The sequence below is a fragment of the Pleurodeles waltl genome, chromosome 8, assembly GCF_031143425.1.
Source record: "Pleurodeles waltl isolate 20211129_DDA chromosome 8, aPleWal1.hap1.20221129, whole genome shotgun sequence".
Classification (NCBI taxonomy): Eukaryota; Metazoa; Chordata; class Amphibia; order Caudata; family Salamandridae; genus Pleurodeles; species Pleurodeles waltl.
Genome location: NC_090447.1, coordinates 791585785 through 791610747, shown reverse-complemented (window position 1 = coordinate 791610747; position 24963 = coordinate 791585785). Strand labels below are relative to the sequence as shown.

Sequence of the window (24963 nt, the reverse complement as noted above, 5' to 3'; positions counted from 1 at the left end):
TGTGCATTATTTTCTACGTTAACACATTTTCTATGCAGCTTCATTACACAATATATTGCAAGCTTTTCATGTTAATATTGCTTTTAAAGGTCACACTCCAACAGTCCCTCCTCTGATGACTCTTGTCATCACACAAACCTTTCCCCTTACATTTTACATTCTAGAATTCCTTCATTTCAATTTCCTCTCTGAATTGTTCCCCCTGTGATTTAGTCGTAAACAATTTTTCCCTTTGTTTCTCTTCCCTCCTCTTATTATTTTTCACCATTTTCAACTTTATTCTTTTACTAATTTGACATGACAGCCATAATCCAAAAAAGCAAGCTATAACAATCAATATTCCCTGTATTCTTTTCACCAATATCCCATGCCAAATACTACTAAACCAACTTCCCACTGAAGCAAGTCCTTTTCCAACCTTTTCCCAAACACCTGGTTCTTTCAGTTCCTTCAAATCTGTACTATCTCTAGTTAAGTTAGTAAGCATAATTCTAATCTCATTACTATTGTCCGGTATGTAAGCACAACAATGAAGCTCATTAAGCATGTTACAGACTCCACCATTTTTTGCTTAAAGAATGTCTAAAGCAAGCCTGTTTTGAAGAGTCATAGCCCTCTCCGCAGCAAGTTCAGTATCCTTCAGGAGTATAGCCCCTGTAAAATTTGTCAGCATGTTATCCACAATAGTAGACAACTTTTGAATCTTTATGGAGTTTAAGATAACTCCCACTGAAGGAATTATTGCCCCAAATATGTCTCCTACTACACCAGCAGCAGTTTCTCTCTTCTGTCTAGTACAATGTAATTCAGACAATTTCGGAAACCTTTTCAAATCATCAAGTTGATATATCTTTGGGAAAACTATCCCCAAATAGCATGTCCCATACCATCCCTTTGGAAGACGGTAATAAGCATTATGTCTACATATATAATAGATCCCAGGTACCGCTGGATCCTGTCCATTTAACATGAACGTCCACTTACTCTGAAACAAAAACACATGCTTACATTCACTCATCCCCACAAACACATTGTCATAATATGACTTTGGTCTAGATATGCAAAGCTTGCCTACGTGTACTGCATCTAAAGCTAACTTCCCCTGTTCCCTAATCGCACTATAACCCTCACTACTAGCGAAAGCTCGCTGCTGAAATCCTTTCTCTAATTTACCCTTCAATGCCCTTCTTCTATCTTCTGTGTGATCTAAAAAGCTTTTCTCTACAGGTGTAAGCAAACATGTCAAATTATTGCGGTGTGCATAAGATGTACTAATTATTAATGTCACTTCAAAGAATCCCTTAACTAGCTTTATGCTATAGTACTTAGCTACACTACTCAAATCCTCTATGATAGGCACATAAGAAAACTCAAGGTCGTGATTGGAGTAAAAATATTGAATCTCTTCCTGGTTATAGAATCTTGTTAGTAACAGACTACAGCTTATCCCATATGTTAATGGCAGACTGTGAGAGACAACCCCCTCTTTTACTGAAACAGGAATCTGTGTACACACATAACAATCTTTTGCATCTATTGTGTCAACATACTCACTCCTCAAGCAATAGAAAACATTAGTTGATAATTCCCCTTTAACTTTAGTCCCCTCATGCAAATATTTTGTATCCTACTCAAACCTCTCCCAAGCTGTTAGTGCAGTGGCGGTCTCAGAAATTGTAGCATTGTTAGTTCCACTCTTACCCACTAACGGCAGACCAACAATCACAACTATGATGAACATTACACACACGACACCCAAACCAACACCCAAACATTTACAACGCCTACTTCCCCTATTATCATCTCTAGTGTTAGCCATGATCTGTAAAGAATCAGAAAGTGAAGGATGATTAGTTCAAACAACAACCAACAGAGGACAGTTAAAACTCATTTTTTTTTCCAGCAAAGTTAAAGCAAGCCAAAGTCTTTCTTCAGCAATTTCACATTCATTCCCATGATCCTTGTCAATTCAGGTTAGCAGCTTGTCAAAATCGTGTTTCAAAAGTAAATTCAGGTTAACAGTGTCACATCCAGTAAGTTATCAGTCTCTTTTCTCAACTTTTCTTCTTTAATTCAATTCTTAGGTCAACTCAGTCTCTTTGGCCAGACTCAGGTGCCAAAGTACTGACCTGGGACTTCTCGATCAAAGCAGAGCGCCAAGAACTCTTGTTGCCATTCAGCTGGCGTTGCATACGCCCATTCAGGACCTGCGTACCTTCTGTTTGCTACTCTTTTTCTCTTCAACTTGCGATCACCTTGCAACTCTCCTTCACTCAGATCTTCTCTCCTTGTTGTATCAACATCTTCCTCTATTGCATCTAAGACGACCACTTTCCCTTTCTTCACTTGCAATTCCGGCCACTTATCTCCTTTCAGCGTCTCTCTGGTCTTTGATCTTTCTTGTGGCAACCCTTCACCCTCCTCTGACTCTATGATGTTTTCTCTTGATGGACCTGCAATTTGCTCAGGAGGAGTCTGGACACTCTGACTGACTCTCTTCCGCCTCAACTCCTTCGCCTTCTGGGTCTGTCAGGGACTCTATTTCATTTCCATATTCGTCTGCTTCTGCGAGAACCTCCTTCTGACTTGGCTCTCCTGGTGCCTCATTTGAGATAGGCTCACCGTCACCCCTCTGGGTCTTTTCTCCTTCGCCTCCTACTGGAGTGACCAAGCTGTCCTCAACGGGCTCTCCTTCTGTCTCAGTTCCCCTTAGATCACTCTCTAACCCTGAGACTTCCTTCTCTGTTGTTGGTACTTTCAACAACTCAACTTCCTAATCAGTTGGACACGTCACCTTTTTCGTGTGACTGGCATGGATCCAGTTCGGAATTCTCGCACACTTCACAGCAGTAGTATTTGTTAGTATTACTTGATATGGCCCCTTCCTACGTGGCTCCAAACGCGACTTCCTTACATGTTTCTTGATGAAAACCCAGTCACCAGCTTTCAGATTGTGCCCTGGATCATTTATCAGTGGCAGGGTGGTAGCTTCCACCTGGTGAGAAAAAGAGCAGACCACGTCAACCAGACCCTTGCAGTAGTCCAACACCATATCATCTGTGATATTCACAAGAGCATTTGCAGGCACTGCGGGCAGTCTCATAGCTCGGCCAATGAGAATTTCATGAGGATATAGTCCTGTTTTCTTATTAGGTGTATTTCTCATTGACATTAGCACCAAAGGCAACGCATCGGGCCATTTCAAATTCGTGGCTGCACACATTTTTGCCATTCTCAACTTCAGTGTACCATTCATCTGCTCCACTAGTCCTGATGCTTCAGGGCGATAACTGCAATGCTACTTCTGTTTAATGTTCAATGCTGCACACAATAGCTTAACCACCTCGTTGTTGAAGTGACTTCCCCTGTCTGATTCTACAGAGATCGGAAACCCGAAACGTGGTATCAATTCCCTAAGCAGCAGCTTCGCTACTGTAAGACTGTGATTCCTACGTGTAGGGTATGCTTCAATCCAGTGACTAAAGATACACACAATCACCAACATGTATCTCGAACCGCCACACACAGGCATCTCAATAAAATCCAATTGCATTCTGCTAAATGGACCGCCTGCTCTCCCAATGTGGCTCAAATTCACCACTCTCTCTTTCCCTGCATTCATCTGTTGACAGATGGTGCACCTGTGACAAATCGCTTCTGCAGCTTGTCTGAACTTCGGGTTAAACCAGTCAATTTTGAACAACCTGATCATGGCATCCCTCTCAAATATATGCTTGATGATGGTAAAACCTCACAAATTGTGTCAGGAGACTGTTCGGCAAAACCATTTTCCCCTCATCTGAGACCCACAAGTCATCTGGTCTTTGTACACATTGCATCCTAACCCAAGAACGCTTCTCATCTTTACTGGCACGTCCCTGCAACAATCTCAATTCTTCCAACGTGTCAATCACCCTTAAGGTATAACCTGTGCATGTCTCATTTTCAGTTTCAGGTAACAATTCCCACTGATCTTTAAACGATATACAGTTCAATGCACAAAACCTTGCGACTTGATCCACATATCCATTTCCCATTGACACTAAGTCTTGCGATTTCAAATGAGCCCTGCATTTCACCATGGCAATTTCATGAGGTAACTGAATCGCGTGCAACAACTCCTTAATTCTTTCAATATTTTTCACTAGTGAACCAGAAGAGGTCAAGAAACCCCTCTGCGACCATAGTTGGCTAAAATCATGGACAATTCCAAATCTGTATCTGCTATCAGTATAGATAGTCACTCTCAGCTGGACAGAAGCATGGCAAGCTCTAGGAAGAGCAACCAATTCAGCCACATGAACAGAATATACTCTTTCAAGCCAAGAGGCTTCCAGGATACCAGAGATCGTATATACAGCGTATTCGGCTCTCAGCACTCCTACTGAGTCTCTTAAACAGGAGCCATCGACAAAGATAATTTGGTCATTTTCTTCCAATTGGGTATCTTTAATATCAGGCCTCGGCTTGGTGCTCATTTCTGGTACCTCAAGACAATCATGTTCTACATCTTCGACATCTTCAACTTCTATGTATTCATTTGGAAGCAAAGTTGCTGGGCTCAACACTGTACATCTTTTCAACTTTAGATTTGGTGACCCCAATATAATCGTTTCATATTTCATCAGTCTTGCATTTGTCATGTGTTGCCTTTTGGTACGGGTTAACAGGATCTCAACTGAGTGAGGGATCATGACTATTAAAGGATGTTCCATCCCTATGCCTTCACACTGTGTGAGGCTTTGACCAACTGCTGCTACTGCACGCAGACAACCAGGTAAGGCTGCTGTAACTGGGTCCAAAGTAGCTGAAAAATGTGCTACTGGTCGGTTTACACCTCCATGGACCTGTGTCAGGACAGACAAAGAACATGCATCACGTTCATGACAAAACTGAACAAAAGGCTTTGTGTAGTCAGGCATACCTAAAGCTGGAGCCCTGCACATGCTCTCCCTTAGCTCAGTAAACGGCTTCATTTCCTTCTCTGAAAACACTATAACACCTGGCCCATCCTTAACCATCAGTCTCACCATTGGCTTGGAGATGACTGAGAAATTTGGGATCCACTGACGACAGTAGCCCACCATTCCCAGAAACATCCTAACATCTCTCCGTGTCGTTGGGGGATTCATCTGTAACAGGGCAGTCACCCTCTCCCTGGATAACTTCTTCGCCCCCTTCTCAATTTGATGACCCAAGTATTTCACCTCTTTCTGACAATATTGCAACTTCTTTGGAGACACCTTGTGCCCCCCCGTTCTTTCCCAAATGGTTCAGCAAGGCAATCGAGTCATACTTGCACTCATTCCTTGTTTTGGATGCGATTAACAGACCATCAATGTACTGCACTAGAGTCGATTGGAAAGGCAATTCTAATTACTCCAAATCTTTCTTCAGTATCTTATTGAAGATGGAAGGTGATTCCGAAAACCATTGAGGAATTCGGCACCAATTGTAAACCTTATCCAGGAATTTGAAACTGAAAAGAAATTGGCTGTCCTCGTGAAGAGGTACAGAAAAGAACGCTTGGGGCAAATCAATTACTGTGAAACACTCTGCATCACATGGAACCTGGAACACATAATCACAGCTGGATTTGGCACCACTGGGTAACATTTCACCCCTATGTCCTTAATCTTTCTCCAGTCTTGGACAATGTGAACATTCCCACAAGGCTTTCTCAGCCCCATTATTGGTGAATTACATGGGCTGCTCATCACTTCCTTCAAGATTCCCTGCTTCAGTCTGCAATTAACTGTGCCACCTTTATAAGGACATCTTGCGCCATGTGGTACTGCGGTACCTCGGGAAACACAGCATTTGGCTTCACACTGACTTTAACTGGCTCTACTCCTTTTACCAGTCCTATTTCTTTCCCTGTCAAGTCCCACACTTTCTCTTGGACTATTCCCTGCAAGTCTGCTGGTAGATCAGTCACTGTGAACATTGGGAAGAAGTTAGTCAGAGGATAGTCCTCATCTGTGGTCTCCGTTTCAGGCTCTGAAATCTGCTTCTCATCTCCTTCATTGTCACTGTTTATCTGAACCTCAACCCCCTCACTGAAACAGGTGATTGAACACCTTGTCTTGCATAGTAAGTCTCTTCCCAGTAGGGACACGGGACTCGGATCGAAAACCACAAACCTGTGCAATCCCTGAAAAGTGCCAAGCTCAACCTGAACCGGATCTGTGATCGGGTTAGTCAGGAGTGATTCGCCACTCCTACTACCTTGACGGTACGTCCCGAAAGAGGCAATTTCGGAACCTCTGCTCTTCTGACCGTAGAGCGTGTAGCGCCTGTGTCAACCAAGAATGAAACCTTGTGACCCGTAACTTTCCCCTGAACATAGGGCCCTTTCTGATCTACCTCTAGGGACGCTGCAAGCCTGCACTCCTCACTACCATTGCTTTCTTCTTCAGCTTCCTCTGCTTCAACTCAATCTCGTCACTTCAGTATTTCGCATACTGCAACACCTCATCAATCGGCTTTGCTTGCCAACAGATCAAGTGATTCTTAATCATCTGACTAATCTCAGGTTTCAACCCTTCAACAAATCTGAACACAAGGTGATTCATGTCCTTCGCTTCAACAACCTCTGTACCGCTGTAGTTCTTGAATGGAACGCTGTAGTTCTTGAATGCAACCTCTCATAATAGGCATGTATCAACTCTTTGGGTTCCTGTGCTGTCCAGTCAATCTTTTACCAATCAACATTCTGCAGCGAAACTCTCTGTTTCAAGAACTCAATCACCTTTTAGTAGTGTCTCATCATCTCAGGAGACTCTTGTCTCTTTTCTTCGCTCATCTACCTTCCCACTTCTCTAAGGCTCCCCAAACCTGTGCACTCTGCAGTATTTCTTTAAGGTGCGCCTTCATCCCTGTAGACCTCATGTGCTCATAATCCTTAGGCTCAAAGTCTAACCTGTAACTCCTCTTCAGCTTTTTGGTATTTTTTAAGTCTATTCCATATTTGTTTGCCAAATTTGCCAACCTTTGGTGCACCCTGCTCACTTCTTTGGTTATTTTTGGACACAAGTATCTCAATTCTGCTTCCATGTATGATTCTAGCCTGTTCACTCCCATGCTTCCTTCAACTAGTTAATTTGCCTCCATGCCCAACCTCACAAAATTCAGATATTCTTCTCCTTCTGACCTCCCTGCTACTGCAGGAGTAGTCTGGGGTAAATTCAACTTGTCTAACCAATCGTTCAGCTGTTGCGCAGTTAAACCCTGTAAGGAGATATTCCCAGCCTGCACTATTAGTGTTTGCAGTATGTTTGTACTTGAGATCTGCGGAGTCAGCAGTCCCAAACCTGATTGTCTGATAGCATCTAGAGGAGGCCCAATCAGACTGAAGTCTAATAAAGACCTAGATCTTTTGAATGTCGGTTCCACTGGAGTCATCCCTTGAGAGCTCCCTACGAACCCTCCTCTTGTCATCTCTTGGGTCATTATTCCCTGATCGCATACAGTAGGTTTTGCCTGTGCATACAATGGTACCGGTGGACCAACTGTAATGGGCAAGGATATTGCAGCTGGCATCTGCCTATTTCCCAAAACCTGTGGAGCATGAACTCCCATATTCTGGTTCATTGCTGGTGCCATGGCTGACTGCGGTCCTGTGACCGAAGTGTAATTTGGAATCACCTGTTGCTGCACCTGGGGCAGTAAAGGTGGAGTTGAATCAGTCTGAATCAGCTTTGGTCTCGTATATGTCGGATCGGATGGCACCATCAAATTTGTGGTAGTCTCTAGTATTGGGACATCAGGGTAAAGTCTGTGAACCTGTGGTGGCTGTAACTGAGGTTGCATCTCTGGAGCAGTGGACATACTAATACTACTCTGCCCTGGAACTGGTCTGGAGACAGGAGTAACCTGTATCAGATTCGCCGTCACCTTCTCTTGAGTCGGACCTGCAAGACATGTACTAGTACTCGGTCTATTGTCATCTATTGCATATGGCGGTGGTCGGTCATTCAGTAACTGATTAAGGAACTCATCATCGTCTGAGTCATCCATCTCTGACCAGGGCCTCTTTGCCTCTTTGTCTTTAGAAGAGCTTTTGTCAATCTTACAAGTAGCTTTCCCCCCTTTGTCTTCACCATCTTGAGCTATTGCTGGAAACATCCTAATTCCATCTATTGTTTCTCTCCTCCAAACTCTCTGTGCACTATCCCACCTAGACTCCGTTAGTGTCTTTTCTGCTTTCCTCATTCTCCTCCCAAATTTCTGTTGCTGCTGTCGTATTGCCATCAGTTCCCAAATTGCTAGCGCCTCAAACTGTGCTGGTCTCAGAGGTGGCTTTAGCTCATTTAGTACCCTCTGCAAATTTTCCAAAATCCTTATATTGATCGTTCCGTGCTCCGGGAACGCCAAACATCCTTATTTCTCTGTAGCTTTGCACCATTGCTTTAGCCAAAGACATGGTGCAACACCTCTCTCCTCCATCACAGCATAAGCCGGTGTATCTTCTGGCAGTGTAACCTCCCCTGCACTCGAGGTAATATATGTATCTCCCCTCAAAGCGCTCTATAAAGCCTTGAACATTTTCATTTTTGCATCTTTTAATTTGTTCACAATCGAATCAGGAAGTGACTTTAATTCCCAGAACTCTCTTCGCCTACCTTCTCAACCAATTGCCTCTCACTGACGGCTGCCAATCCGTGCGCGACCCTTCTTACTAACCGACCTATCCCAGCGCGGCTCCAATGACGTCACACTCAGACACACTGCGGCTGACAAAGTCCTGCGCCTTGTCTTCTTCACTCTCTGTTCACACAAAACTAATGCAATATATTGCAAGCACCAACAAAAACTCAATTTGCCGGTTTACTACAGGAAAGGGTAACACAATCGCTTCAGAACTTTACAGAGATTTTGCTTAGACTCAGCCGCTACTCTCACCTTCTCAGATCCCGCAATCGCAAGCAAATTTGACCTGCAAATTCTACTTTTGACTTGTCAATGGGTTGTCCTACTGTACTTTAGATCTCACCAAATCTCCATTGAAGTTTTCATTCACTCACATTGACTCAAACTCGACTCGTCAACCACGCCCGATTGACCTATTAAACCGTGCAAATTTCAACATAAACCAAGTGTCTCATACACTTATCAATATACTCTGGAGTCTTAGACCACGCAGGGTCCATACATCACCAACAACCACGTGGACAATTTTTTAGCACAAAGCGCCACACTCACATGAAGTTCGCCGACTTCCCTACTCTCATACTGCGGAGTACGCACACTCCTACTAAAACATCATCATTTGGCCTAAAATTCTCACAACCCACACAATTCACCTGCGGTATGCATAAGCAGTGCAAGCGCAAACCCTATTTCACTCACACTATCACTAGAACGCTGAGAACATACCAATCTCACTTCGGCAGGCTCCGAGATTCTGGGAAAGTCTTCGGGACTTAGGGGCACATAATATCTCCAATTAGCATCATTTAAAAGAACAATTTTCCCGAAACCCAATTTGCCGATACACCTTGCTTACTTCCAAACTACGCTCATCAATTTCTACCAGATCTCTTGAACCATCAATTCTATCAAACAGTGATCCCTTGTCCTGGGGCCCCAAAGGGCCAAACCATCCTTTGCTACCAAAAAAAGGAGACACGCCTAGACGATGAACCTTTTGACCACGTTCGGAGACTTCCCAGTACGAGGTATCTTTCTGGCATCACAAATCGATATTTCAATATCCCAATCAATATTCGTAGTAACTATTCAATAAACGAATCAATAATATTCAACAAGAATCAATAAAGTGAACACACCATTACCTTTCAGTCATGAATAACCACACCAATTTAGTTAAGAGTTAGAATATTTGTTACAATCTAATATCATACCTGTTAATCTTATTAGCAATCAATCTCATTAGTAACTCTTCAAACTTATAATTAAAACACAATTAATCAAAGTATAGAGCATATACGTCCAGCATTAACATTCCATTAGTAAGAAACAGTTTAGCAAGTTGCAGTGATACGTGATTCAACAAAGCAAGAATTCAGTCATTTGTCTATTTGCATCAGATTTTGGTGAACACCTTAACTAACCTCGAATTAGCATCGGCATGTTGGGCTTCATGCAGAACAATTTAGCAAACACAAATTTGGAAAAACCTCTAACTATGGCCTCTATCAAAAGAGCAGTTGGTACCTAGAAAGAAAAGGCAAACAGACAATTACAATTTTCATCAGATAGTTACCCCTCCAACAAATCAGCAATCAGCGTCAGTCTTCGTCCTCAGGACATCAGTCGATTCACCATCAGCAAGGATAGGACAGGGCAAAGTCTCAGTATGGCATAGCTAAGAATAAGACTTTTCCCTCATAAGGAGGAGAAATAAATATCAGTTAAGGAATGGGTTGAGGATGGTTAAAGTATCAGAAGAATAAACAGCAAAGTCTCAAATGGCAAGGTATAGCTTCAAGTGGAATGTCTGGTAAAATGCCTGATTTCTCCTTGGGTCATGCAGTTATATCAAAACTGTCGAACTAGCCCTTAATTCCCTATTGGATCATTTTTGGTGCATCATTATCTCTGTCCAATAATTCTCCACGCACCTTACTACAATTTTCCACAAAACACAGTTCTCATGCAGTTGATTGGCTCCTTTAATTGATGTCTTTATCGGTTGGAATGTCAGGTAAGAAAAGTTACACTTTACGCTCCAGTCAGTAGTCCCATTGTCTTCTCCTAGTCTATGCAGCCTTGCACCTGTTAAGAATTACACTGTTGCATTTGGCAAGAATGTCTCCTTGAGCAAGTGGAGTCCCATGAGAAAGAATTTACTACGGCTACACACACACATATCTCTAGCTTCTGGAAAAGTACAGTTTTGTGTCCTTCAGGAAAGCAGCACATTGCACGTTAGGAAAAACACAGTTAATATGAGACCAGGCAGCTAGGCCCCGACCCTCGCTAAACTAAGGCCTAGTAATTAACTTAGCAAAACCCTAATACATAACTCTAATTATGATATGCTAATACAAATTCAAACATTAGTACATAATTCATCATTAGTAAGTTTCATTAGTCTTCGTATACATTGGTGACCACTCCCGTGGGCACTTTTCAAACGTGTGCATTATTTTCTACGTTAACACATTTTCTATGCAGTTTCATTACACAATATATTCCAAACTTTTCATGTTAATATTGCTTTTAAAGGTCACACTCCAACACTGCCCACATATACTAATTAATTGCACAGATCTTTGCACAATGCGAAGCAGCACTACACAATGCAAAGAGGCCCAGACAGCGGCTTCAATCAACTCTATTGTGCATAGGTTTTTTGGGGGTGAAAGTTATAACTGAACTAGTTCTAAAGCTCATTGTGTTTCATAGTGTCAAGCCCCTCTTAAGTTAGTCCATGCCTAGACAAATCACCTAGAATATCGCAAAGTAGCATGATCTGACTTTGCGTAGAAGCCTAGTAGTATTTGAAAACAGATGAAAGTAAAGTACAAAAAAAAACAAATATGTGATTTTTCTACACATGAATGTAATTTCTATAAAATTCCACATATCATGCAATTTACCATTGTGTTCATGCGTCCATGGTGGAATTTGTACTGGAAGATATATCTTGATTACTAAATGTGGTGCTTCACTAAATTCTGCTGTTTGTGTAATGCAAAGCGTCAGATTTTCACGTAGCGTTGCATGTTGAGACCCTAGTTTTTCAACTCTGCAGTATAGTTTCATCTTTTGAATGTTAGATGCTTCCTGGCAGATCTTGAAAACTGCACTTAGGCATGATACTCCTTCCCATTATAATCAACCCCCCTACTTCAAATATTCCTGTGTTGAAAATTCTTGATTGCAAATGCATCTTATGACTATTCATTGTCAAAAATAAAATCGCTCATTGTATGTGTCCCTCGAGCATAAAAAGTGAACATCTGCACAGTCAATCATAATTAGTGTCGAGCTTTTCCTTTGCTTTAACACTACATAATTCACCTGTGTCTGTCTGAGGTTATTGTGACACCTGTTATATTTGCATTATGTCATTTCTGTTGATAGGCTAAGGGTTTCTGAGGGCTGAGCCAGTAGGGACTTCACATTCTGAACCAGAGTAATTCAATCACCTTAAAAAGGGGCTGAAGGCCGCTCAGTTTGGAAGGCGGGGCATTACACATTTTTAGGCCGATGCCTTATGTTAGAGAGCATTGCTCTATGCAAATTCTGGTGCCAATTCAAGAAAAGAAACCTCTCTCTGAAGAATATTTAGTTCCACCTGAGGCTAACATCAAAATTCAGTACATTTCAATCATGTGAAGCGCATTAGGCTCCACAAGGAAGACAGAGGGTAGTTAAGTTTCAACCATAAACATTTATTTAAGGATTAGCAGTTACAAAATTAAATCAATTTCATCAATAATCGATACATTAATATATTAGTCAATATATTCAAAGCAATTCAAAGACTCATAAACAAAGAAAGACCATTATAAAGTTGTCTCATACAGAAAAATTTAGCAAGATCAGTTCTCCCATGAAGGGAACATCCTACTCTGCTAAATCAGGGAAAGGTTTTGCTTATAAGTCAGGAAAAAAAAGGTTCTGCAACAAAAATGAATCTGCATCTGAAATAAACCTGCTCTAAAACGGAGTGAAAGGGCATCTGTCTACAGGTCAGGGGAAAGTAGCTTCTAAGAGAATCCTTAACATTGCATTAGCCTAACTTACACAACTCTAATACTTGATACACCTACACCTAATCTCCAGGCAAAGGGCCAATAAGGTTAAGGCAGAAGCAGATAATACAAACTCAGGGCCTCATTTATAACATTTTGATGCAGGGCAGCATTGCAAGCCTTCTTGCTGTGCTGCCGTGTGTCAAAACAAAAGGGCAGGAACAAACCATATATACAAGATATGATGCATTCCTGTCCTTTTCCCCTGCGCTGGCGCACAAATTGCTACCATGCGCCAATGCAGGCACCATGTTGCAAGGGTGCCTGCATTGCGGGGATGTTTCTTTTTGTGCAGGAAAGGACACCTTCCTGCACAAAAACAATCTGGAGAGGTGTTTTCCTCTTTCTATTTGTTCTGTATTTCTCAGCACACATAGAAAGTGGAAAAACGAGGAGAAATAAAGATATTCCTCCCTGTTGTGTCATCCTTACACTATCTCTGGGATGCCATAGGCTTTTGACGCATTTCCAGGTTTATAAAACCTTGTAAATCTTGGAATGCATCAAGATCCATGTATGTTGTGTCAGAAAACCCGCTCAACACCCATGGAAACGCCTTCCTGGCATAAAGTGAGGCAATGCAGCGACTTGCACTGCTTTGCCTTACTTCATATCTACAAGGCCATGAAAAGCCACGCAAAGTGGCTTTGGGTAGCCTTATAGATATGAATCAGCAGCCTGCACCCTCAGTGCATCACAAAAATTGATGCACTGGTGGCGTAGGTCACGTAAATAAGCCCCTTAGGCCCTTATTTACACAAACAGACACATTGTTGCATTATCGCAGTGATGCTCCAGTTTTTCTTGCGCTGCATCATAAAAGTTTATCTTGCAATGGATGCGCTATATGTACAATATGGCGCTCCATGAAGCAAGGTTCCAAGGATGCGTCAAAAAGTTTGACACATCCTTGGGAAGAATGCCGCAACGCATCCAGCCCAAAAGTGGCACATTTTTGTTGTTGGTATAGAAAACTGACACAACTACAGCAATGCATCAAAATATAGAAGTGATGCATCAATTTTGACTGACCATAGCCTAATGCATGGGGAGCAATGTAATAGAATGCGAAAAGGTGAAAAACTCACCTTGAACCCTATTACATTGGTCCTGTATGTCACGCATACAAGTGGCATAGTGTACTTATGTGTACCACTATGCCCAAGTACGTGTGACATAAGGCATTGATGTAGTGTAGTGTGACATGTACTGTGTTACCTACCCTATGTGTGCACTTCCCTGGGATGTGATTTCCTTGCAGATTCCAGCATTGGAAGTGACTTCAGCTGATCAGATTTCTGCCACAGCCAATGTGTCATTCCTGCGCATGGGTTTTTCAGGTGTAGGAATTTTGGTGCATTGCTAGTGCAGAGGGGGTGATGCATCATTTTTTTTAAATGCCATAAATACTACTGTGTTCATTTTATGGGAGATTTTCTGATGGAACGCCTACCTAGCTGATGCAGCCAATTCCGATGCATGAAAAAACTGACACATCCCTACGAAAAGTAACACATCTACCTAGATGCATCACTTTGTAAATATAGAGCAAAGAAAATGTCGCTGATGTGTCAAAAAATGTGCAACACTGGAGGCGCAAGCTACATGTAAATGAGGCCCTCATTATTTGTATCAAGCTACTAGACAATGAGCCTACTCTAAAACGTCCTTTAAATCTTGAAGTTATCAGTAAAATAATGAGATACAATGGTCCAAGCTGTGCTCTGAAGGTGCATCGCAGCATCTCATTGGCACATTTTACAAGGATTACATAAAATAAAATATTTCACATGGGAACTGATAACGTCCATGGAGTCAACTTGCCTTGGAATAAAAAGGTATGTTAGAAAAGCAAGATGGCAACCAAAATGTTGCCTATATTAGCTGTGGTCAATCTAAATGTGTAAGATACACACACAGTGTATTTGTATGTTACATGGTAATATCAATATAAGAATAAATTAATTAATAATGAAAAATTGCCTTCACTTGCATCCAACATGGCCAAAATGGCTCCCATAATAATCTCTAAATTATGACACTGCATGCATGTGCTATAGCCAACATGCGTATTTCAATGAGTTCACATATATTTGACCCTTTTTCTGAAAGCATAGAAATGTAGCTGATTATATTTCATTACAAGGTAAAAGGTTGCTAGGAATTTATGGCTAGCTGTACTAAGAATACATTCACAAACATTGGTTGTAAATTACACACCACATTTTTCTGAATCAATTCTGATTTTTTTGAACCAATCTATGGATGCCATCACTGGCTGGGTTCAGCAGTCTGTGATAGTATTTAAATGAAGTACTTTTCTTGTTTAAATGCACCCCATTTTCCTTAAAGGAAACATGCCTGCATTAATGGAATTCTTTTAAGTTTCTGTAAATGTTGGTAGGGGTATGCTGAACCACTACCCACTCTCAAACTTTTTTTGCATTCACAACAGAGAACAGATGACAGGTGGACCCCTTCTTCTTCACAAAAAGGATACCACCTCCTTTAAGGAACCATATGGTATCTATGGCTTCTGACTAAAACTGCAGTTGCAAACTATTGATACATAGCATTCCTAATCACACTTTAGAAGGGACATCCTAAACACGCCCCTTTGAAGTTACAATTTGGTATGCATTTCTACACCCATTTTGCGATTTGGTAAACACCTACTGAATTGCAAATGGATTTAGTCAATACTAAAAAGCAATTTGCAGGTAGGAAAGTCTGTGATTTAGAGAATCATAGGGTTTAATATAAATAAAACTCATCAAGTTTGGTCCCTGTTTCTCACCGCAATAGAATCATTAGTGTTCTCAAAACCAGATGTAATTACTAAGTTCCATGTTATCAATTAAGTGAATGTCTATTTAAACTACCTTTTGTCGTTTCAGGAACAAAATATATAAAGGATGACAAGGTTTCCTGGAATTAGGAGTCCCTCTACCAAACTAAAAATGGAGCCGTCCAAGAGAAGGCGAAAAATCTCTTCTTTAAACCACAAGAAAGAATTAACTGGTTCGATAAAAGTTTGCAGCTTGAGTAAAACCTGACGGTAATGTAAATAGCATTCTGGCAGTGTTAAATTGACACAACATTGATATGCACAATGTCACTGAAATAGGAAATCGTAGGTTATTATGTAAACTCTTCTAAAGAAATGAAAAATGCCTTAATCATTCAGTTGTCGACTCTCTCTAGGACTATTCTTTTTTGACTTTGAGGAAATATATGAAAAATGCTGCCTACACAGGGAGCGCTGTACCCATGTATTTAACTTTTTTTTGTATAATATTAGTCCTTCCTAGTAAACATCCCCAAGTCTTATTATATTGCTTAAGCCTTGTGGATTTTTACGTTTTCAGTTGTTTTTCAATTATTCAAATATCAAACCACCCAGTGTTCAAACGCAGGCAGTCTATGGTAATATTGATTTGTGTTGATCTGCAAATTCTAAGTGAAAGATGGACCTATTCAAAGATTTGAGTCTGAATACTTTCAAAAGACCAGCATACTCAAAAAAATATTGTAAATGCATTTAAGGAGCGAAACAAATTTTAATACTTTAATCGTCAAGTTTGTAATTGAAAAAGTTAGTGTTTTTAATAGAAGAGGGTATGCATTTAATGTCAGATCTGCCAATTATTGACATGAACTATGCAAATATGCCCAGATTTACTAACAATGTGGGGTTTGTGTGACTTTTTTAAAGCAAACCGGATGCAAAGTGTGAGGGTGACATTTAGACCCATATTTATACTTTTTTAGCGCCGCATTTGCGTAATTTTTTTACACAAAATCGGCACAAACTTACAAAATACAAATGTATTTTGTAAGTTTGCGCCGATTTTGCGTCAAAAAATGATGCAAGTGCGGTGCAAAAAAAGTATAAATATGGGCCTTACTATCAAACTCATCTCCAGATTTGCGTTGAATAATTTCCAAAAGTATCCCAAAGTAGCGCAATGTACTACATTGCATGCATTCCTGCCAAGGGGTTTTCTTGGGTGGTGTATGGGCATTTCCATGCGCCACTCATAGGTTTTGATGCAAACCAATGTCTACAAGGAATAGTACAAAGGGGTTTGCGCTACAATCCTACCCCTCCTTCAGGCAGGCGTAATGAGGAGAAATGGTTTCATTTCTCCTAGTTTTTACTACTTTGCATGTTTGCTGCACTGTACAACACACATACAAAGTGGGAAGACCTTAATACATAGTTTTTGTAACTTAAGAGACACATTCCAGTACAAAACCTATGTTTTAGAGAACACATACACCTTGCACTGTGGAACAAAGGTGTCTGCATTGCCCAGGGCTGCCAAAAGGGTGCAAGTGTAGGGAGAGAGGAGAACAACGATATATCTCAGAAGATATGGCACTGTTCTGCTCTCTCTCCCTTGTTATGCATACGTATGCGTTGAGTGGTTGCTTAGTAATCTTTACTTTAATGACCAGTTATGGTCAGTTGTGTGAAATAAGATGGCTTGTGGCTCCATGAAAAATACACCCAACTAGGAAAATGGAAGACACTGGGTGGGATGAGAGCACTCAATAAACATAAAAGTAATAAACATAGGGGTTAAGGATAAATACAGAAACTTTTCTGAATGAGGTCATAGCCCACTTCAAGTATGTCCACTCATTTCTGTCAAAGGTCATTGCTGCAATAGTGTTCCCTATTTAGCCAGAAGTCAAATCTATTAGATAACATTTCGGCCTATCGAAAGAGGAAATATTTGCAGTTGAAACCCATTCGCTAAAGGAAAATCAACAATTTTTCAATCATTTTCCTTTCCAAGGTTTAATATTGGTGTTAACACAATACACTTGTGGTTGCTAAGAAAGATAACACACGTGTGTTTATAAAATGCATGTTCACCCCTTGGGGCACCTTGTTGCTGGAAATGTATTGTGTTTACTGTTGCCAAACTCATTGGTACTGTTTTATATCATATTATATTATTGTAAGTTATTAAGAAAGATAGACATTGGGCTTTCCGAGAGACGTTTATTTGACATCAGACTGATTAAAATGTCGATTAAAACAGAACTTGAAGTATTATCGTATTTGAAACACCAGTGATGTGGTAGGAATCTGTCTATTAAAAAGAAAAGAAACGTCGCTTTTGCCTCACAAAAGGTCTTGGATCATTGTTGCTGTGCGGTAGCTAATTGTGAGATTCATTTATGGGAAAATGAAATATACCCTTCCGGCGAAACAGTTATGCTTCCATTTCGCAATCTTGCACGAAAGGCTCACGTGTGAAGAATTGCTGTATTTTAGTTAGTGAAAAGTATGGCCCTAAAAATAGAATATTATTGGAAACTGAAATCGAAATCAAATGTGAAATCCTGATTTTTTATCTAGCGTAAAGGCGAACATTTGGAGCTATGGCCAGATTAGAGTCTCGCGTCGGCCTCAAAACCAGTGATTCTGGACAAATCAATTAATCTCACCATGCCTTAAAATGATTACGAGCTTGTGGAACATAACAGGTGGTCACGTAAAGCGTTCCAATACTTTCAGGGCGAATTCGCGCTACAAAAAATGCAACAAAAAAGTATTAGCCACAGAGGGAGAATGCCTTCCAACTGATACTTGGCGCCGCATTGAACGATGCGAGCCCACACATTTGAAAAAGATGTCCCACAAATGAGCGAGTCTGAAGGAATATTACAAAATTGCAGCCACCTGGTCAGATGAAGAACCAGGCTGTGCACTCAGCAGTTTCATGCGGGGCTTCTGGCTGTCTCTCCTTGCACAGCATAGCAGCAGAGTGCATTCTGATCTGATATGCAATACGCCCATTAATCATGTCTAGTCCCGGGGGCATTTCGATTACGACAGAGTAATCTGAGTAATTTCAGTAGTTTCGCTTTACTCTTTGATGCAGAATTACTGAATAATTAAGTGATTACTCCTACTTACGTAATTAAGAGTAATTTGGGAGAAAAATCCTACCCCAAGAACACATTTAGGGAGTACGAGAAGCTGCTTGAGATTTGGGCTCTATTACACTTAGGGCAGTTTCTTAGCGCACAATAAATCCTTGTGAGGGGGAATTTTTGCGCTAAGAAATGGTGTAATTCAAGCATAATCTTGTAGAATTCTTAGGTAATTCCATTTGATTATGCAACTGGAACCACACAAGTTATGCCCACCTCCAGTTGCGTCTGGACAGCGATGTGGGGCTGTCCATGTGAGGAGGCTGCTAAGGTCACGTCATAAATGGGTGCAAAATTCAAAAACATGCCTTGCATGTTAGTGCAGTGAATTTTATTTATAATCCTTATTTATTGTTAGAAATATAACACAGTACTTTATCACTCGTGTAAATCGTGAACATTTGTGCACTTGATTTGCATGGCTAACAGTGGACAGTTCTGTTTCTTGTCAGGATTGGTTTTTCCTCTGTGTCAGTCTTACATTTGGCAGGACTTGTGCAAAGGTGTGTTAACGCGTCCGTCTATGTCAATTTATACACATCAGGACTCGTTTTAGGCCAATGAATCTTTGGGCCCAGTGGTGAGACACCGTAGGACAAGATAACTGATCAAAATATCAATCAATATGTCAATAACATTGTCAACATTTAACACCAAAATATATCTTACTTTAGACATTAATAAACATTTGGCGCAACCATGACCTTTCAGTCATGAATAACCACACCTTGATGAAGTTTATAAGTTTTATTCCCTATTGATTACAATCTAGTAGCAAAGGCATTAATCTCAAAGTCAATAAGCATATAAGCACGATTACAAGATGACAACCACAATAAGTTTCAATAATGCAAAGATCAGTAGCATAGACGATCAGATAGATATAAGCAGATTATAACACATCGAACTTTCCCAGATACTAGTTCAGCATAGCACCATGTCAGTCACGTCAGTTTGTCAGTCAGAATGAATACCTCGTCTAATCTCTAACTAGCATTAGCATGTTGGGCGTCATGCAAAACAATTTTGAACACCAATTTGGAAAACATCTAACTACGGTCTCTAATAAAACATACAGCAGTTGGTACCTAGAAAGAAAGGCAAATGAGTTTTCATTAGCAATTTTATAATTACCCTCCTCTGATTAAGTCAGCATTCAGGATCAGTCTTCGTCTTCAGGACATCAGTCAGATCGCCATCAGTCTATCTAAGTTAGAGGTAAGACACTCTCCTCGTAAAGAGAAAAGTGTAAGGGACAGTAATGTGGGCAAGGATGGTTTGTCTAAACCTCGAGTCACAAAATAGTGTGACAGAGTTTCGGGATGCAATCAATATCATTCCCTACCTAGTGATGATTATTTCCTGTGTCATGGGTTTTTATCCCTTTCTAGTAATTCATTCCCCCAAAATTCTATTGGTTAGTCAATACACCCCATCATTGTTAACCTATCAAATTATACATTAAGTAATGCATTTGTCATCTCTTGATATTGTTTGGTCTTCTGATTGGTCTTCATAATCGGCTTTTCGTAGGTGGCATATCCGGGGTTACTTCATCATCTTGGCACACGTCTCAGGTTAAAAGTTCTCTTTCCCTCGTCCCATTGTCCTTGGAAGTATCTACAAATGTTTCGAAGCACATCATTTTATACTAAAAGATGCTAGCATGCGGATGGGAAAATGTCCCCATGTTTCAAACTAATACAGAAAGAACAATAGCTGGGTCATGGTCATTTGCAAGTCCGCACACTGAAGAGACAGGAAAAATACGCTTTTAATATGAGAGCTACACAGCTTCTGCTTGGCTCATGCTAACTTAAGATATACGAGTTCTAATGAATGCAGTTCTATACGTTTTAATGTACTCCGTTAGGCAAACTATAAACAATTATTTCTTACAGTTGACATTAGTTTATACATATTAATGATTCTCCATATTTGTGAATACACTTTAATGAATGTTTTATTTAGTACAGCATTGTTAGACATAAGCATTTCACGTCTATAATATGTAATATTAAATACGCTCTCTCAGGTGTAAATTTGTGTCAGGTATACTCATTGCCTACCTTCAAGAATAATAATAGCTCCATGAGTCAGTAGACCTGGAGATATGCAATTTTAAAGATTTAAGTGACAATAGTGCCTTAAAGCACAAAGCACCAACTGTCAATATCTGAGCTTGACAGACCAGGACAAAGGCGTTAAGTTCGGGCCAGCCTTAAGGAGAGCAGGCAAGATACAGGCACCAAGTTAGGCCTACTGAACAAAGTACCTTAAATTCAAGTTGTGGAGTGTTGCAAAATCCTGCGTGGAGCAAGCATGCATGCATCACATAGCAGTAGTTCATATGGGGTGCAGACTGTAATGCGAGGTCCTATGTCGAGGATGCATCGTGCTGTGGGTTGCACTGTCAGGTTCTGCGTAAAGGATGCATCACTCAACAGTATTTTCAAGGAGTTGTGGGACTATAATGTGAGCCTCTGCTTTGAGGAGGCATTGTGCAGCTTTAGTTCCAAAGGCCTGCAGGGTCCTGCATTGGAGATGTGATGCACAGCAGTTCTTCCAATAGGGAGCTGCAAGGTAATGTGTTGCCCAGCGTGCGTTCTGCTTGGACCACAGCTGTGCTGGCAGAGCACCTTCAGGATTACTTCCAAGGGTCCAGCACTTCAGATGCATCTCTTGGGAAGATAAATCGTCAACAGACAGAGTCTAGGCGCTTTGTTCCAGGTGGTTGGGATTTTTTTCTGTCCCTGAGGCTCTGATAAGGAGGCCAGCAAACTACCACTTGAGTCACTTTGGTGATCCTGGGCTCAAGATGCAGGCCCAGTCATTCTCACTCAGGAAGCAGAGTAGACATCCTTCCTGCTGGAGAGTGCACACCAGTCTTCCACAGGTCCAGAGGTGTACTGAAGAGTTTGGTCTGACAGTCCAATATTTATACTTTGTGTCAGCTTTAAAGCAGCAGAAGGTTCTGGAGGTTTCTACCTCCAAAGGTGTTTGCCATTTCCTGCATCCCTAACCTGGCTGCAGCTTGTCTGGGGGCACAAAACACTAGTGTTAAACCCTTTGTGAGTTTGCTGGGGCAGAGCCTTTGTGATGTGCAAGTGTGGAAGGTGACAGCTTCTTCCCCTCATCAAGTCAGAGATGGTCATCCTGCCAGCACCTAGTCCCCCTTTGTCTTACTATCTGGGAGCAATACACAAAGCACAACTGCCAGGTGTACTTAGTCATGTAAACCAGGATACAGGCTGCAGTCACCAAAAGATTTGGACAATAAAATGTCAACTTTCTACATGTAACAACTGTCTCTAAACTCTGGGTATTAGTTAGGCACTTCTACCAGTTTAAGATGGCCACCATAGTCACTGGAATGGTGGCATGACCTATCACTTCCTTATTTAAACTCACCGGGAAGGCCAGCAATGTTTGATTCCGACTCGCATTGTTTCAGCGGATGCGGATGGAGACAGACGCTAGCTGTTCCATATTAAGAAGGTATGAGTACGCTGAAATGGAGGCAGCGTTTTTCTAGAGTTTATGTTGTATGACGGTTAAACTATTTTAATATTTTAATCTTTGTGGATTTGTTTACTTGGACTTGTAGGTTGAAGTCCCCTTGTGTGTTGATACAGAGTTTATTTTTGCAACCTGCTGTAAGTAGCAGAATGTAGCTATTCAGGTTGGGAGCCTGACGCAGTGTATTATATGGTGCACGTTTGCTATGTTTTTTAAGTATTTTTTTAACTTTCTTTGTTATGTCGGTGGTGGCTTATACTTCTATCAACACCTGTCCACACCTGTTGTTGTGGTGTTTCCTTGGGTCCAGCTGGAGGTACACATGGTGTGATTTGGCACATTGCACCTACTGTTTTATAACACATTTTCCTTACATGTAAATATTATTTTACAACCCTGAGTCCTGATGATGATCTGAAGGACCTCTGATTGCCATCACAGGCCGAAAGTTTGACAATACCTTCTTATTTGACAAGCTGAATTGAAAGTCCATGATATTGCGTGAACTGCAATTGAAAACCAGGCAATTATTGTGCAGGACTGTGTCATGGGGAGGGTTATAACCCCTTCCTGGATCTTCTGCTGGGATTCAATCTTGTGATAAAGGGGGGTTATATACAGTGTTGTTGTTTATAAGGCATTGTCTGTACCAAGTTCCTAGTGGAATACTGGGTTGCTCCTAAGTGTGTTAATTAACTTTCTAAATGTGTCATTTTCAGAATTGTGACTTAAAATCTGTCTTTACTATTAGAGTGGGATCTAAATTACAATTCTTTAGACACCAAAATCAACATTCCTATTTGCCCCTATTGAACATGAGAAGTTATTAAATGCAATAAGGTAACCCACTTTTATCCTATGGGAGAGGTAGGCCATGCAGTAGTGAAAAACAAATTGAAGAGTTTTTCACTAGCAGGGCATGTCAAAGATTAGAACAATTTTCCAACTTTTTAAATGCACCGTACCCTGCCCTAGGGGCTGCTTAGGGCCTACTCTAGGTGTGACATATGTATTACAAAGGAAGGTTCAGATATGGCAAAATATCTATTTTACCAGGTTGAAATGGCAGTTTACAACTGCGTACAAAAGCTGCAATGACAGGCCTAAGACATGTTTGAAATTGGTACTTAAGTAGGTGGCACAGTCAGTGCTGCAGATCCACTAGTAGCATTTAATTTTCAGGCCCTGGGCGCATGCATTACAACTTTACTAGGGACTTATAAGTAAATGAAATGGGTGGAAGGCAATGTTATCATGTTTTAGAGGGTTAGCACACACATTTTAGCATTGGTTATCAGTGGTAAAGTGCACAGAGTCCTAAGGCCAGAAAATCAAGATCAGCAAAAATGGAGCAGTTAGGCAAAAGATTTTGGAGAAAACCACCATATAGCTGAGAGACCCTGAAGGAACAGCCTTTGTGTTTTGTGACTGAATCTATTTGTTCTTGACATTTAGCCATAGACATATGAAGAACAATATCTAATATTGGTTTTCAAAACTTAAAATTCCAGACCATATTAATGAAACTGAACCAAATGAATTCAGATTTATGATTTTAATTTATGAATGACTCTGTGTGATGTATACTGGAAAATCTGTCAGTGCATTTCCAATGGTATTTTGCCTTGCCCCAGTTGAAATGTTTGATATGCTGGCTTAATTTCACATAATGTATGGCATTTTGTGTTACATTTATTAGGCGGAATTCCAAAACTATGGCTGTTAGAAATGGGGTATTTGGTTGGCAACCAGGTTACCCACTGTTCTAGCAAGGACCTTCACTCTAGTCAGGATAAAGGAGAATCATCCTCAGTTAACCCCCGCTCAGCCCCTTAGTAGCTTGGCACGAGCAGGCAGGCTGAACTTCAGAAGCAATGTGTAAAGTATTTCTACCGACACACACATTAATACAGTGAAAAAACTACAAAATGGAAACCACACCAGTTTAGAAAGATAAGTAATATGTATCTAAATCAAAGGAGACAAAAACAACAAAAATTTAACAAACACAAGTTAAGTTATGAAGTTTTAAAAGAATAAGAGTCTTAATGCTTAGAAAGCAGTGAGAATGCTGTTGTTACACAAAGTTCCTGGTTAGCATCAAAAATAAAGCTGCACGGGCGAGCGTGTGTTGGAAAAGGGGAGCGATGCGTCAATTCCTTACTCGCAAGTGAGGCCGTGCCTTGTTTCCTTCTCCGGTTGGGTCGGCCATGCGTCATTTTTCTCCCTCGCAAGAGAGCGATGCGTCGATTTCTGGACGGGGCACTTCAGATCCACGCAAAGTTGGGTTGACTTAGACGCCCTGGGATGATGCGTGGAAAATCCAGTCGCACTGTATCAGTAAACCACGCTGCGTGACTCTTGCGTTGTTATCAGCCTCCGTAAACAGGTGTTACGTGTCGTTTCTCCAGCCGCGATGTGTCGATCTCCCGGCCGTGATGCAGGTGGAGCGTCGATTTCAGCCACAAGGCCGGCTGTGCATCATTTATAAGTTGCGTTGTGGAAGGTGCATCGTAAATTTCCTCGCATGGTGTCCTGTGTGTGGATTTTCAGTTCTTGTCTGCCAGCTTCACCTTTCAAGGACCCAGGGACTGGATAGGGCACCACTTGGCAGGGGAGGAGTCTCAGCAGAGAGTCCAGGTGCTGGAAGAGGAAGTCTTTGATGGCCCTGAGACCTCAACAACAGGAGGCAAGCTCAGTTCAAGCCCTTGAAGATTCTACTCGAGCAGGAACGCACAACAAAGTCCAATCCTTCTCCCCCTTC

General features: G+C 41.1%; 1 protein-coding gene across 13 annotated transcripts in view; it reads left to right on the top strand.

Annotated features, from left to right (window-relative positions):
* HTR1F (5-hydroxytryptamine receptor 1F) overlaps positions 1-24963 on the top strand; it is a 2610837-nt gene that overhangs the window by 2247114 nt on the left and 338760 nt on the right. For all 13 annotated transcript variants that reach the window (XM_069205051.1, XM_069205044.1, XM_069205047.1 and 10 more), the window contains one exon: positions 15626-15786. The gene's annotated coding sequence lies outside the window, so the exon portion shown is untranslated. The remainder of the gene's footprint in view (positions 1-15625; positions 15787-24963) is intronic.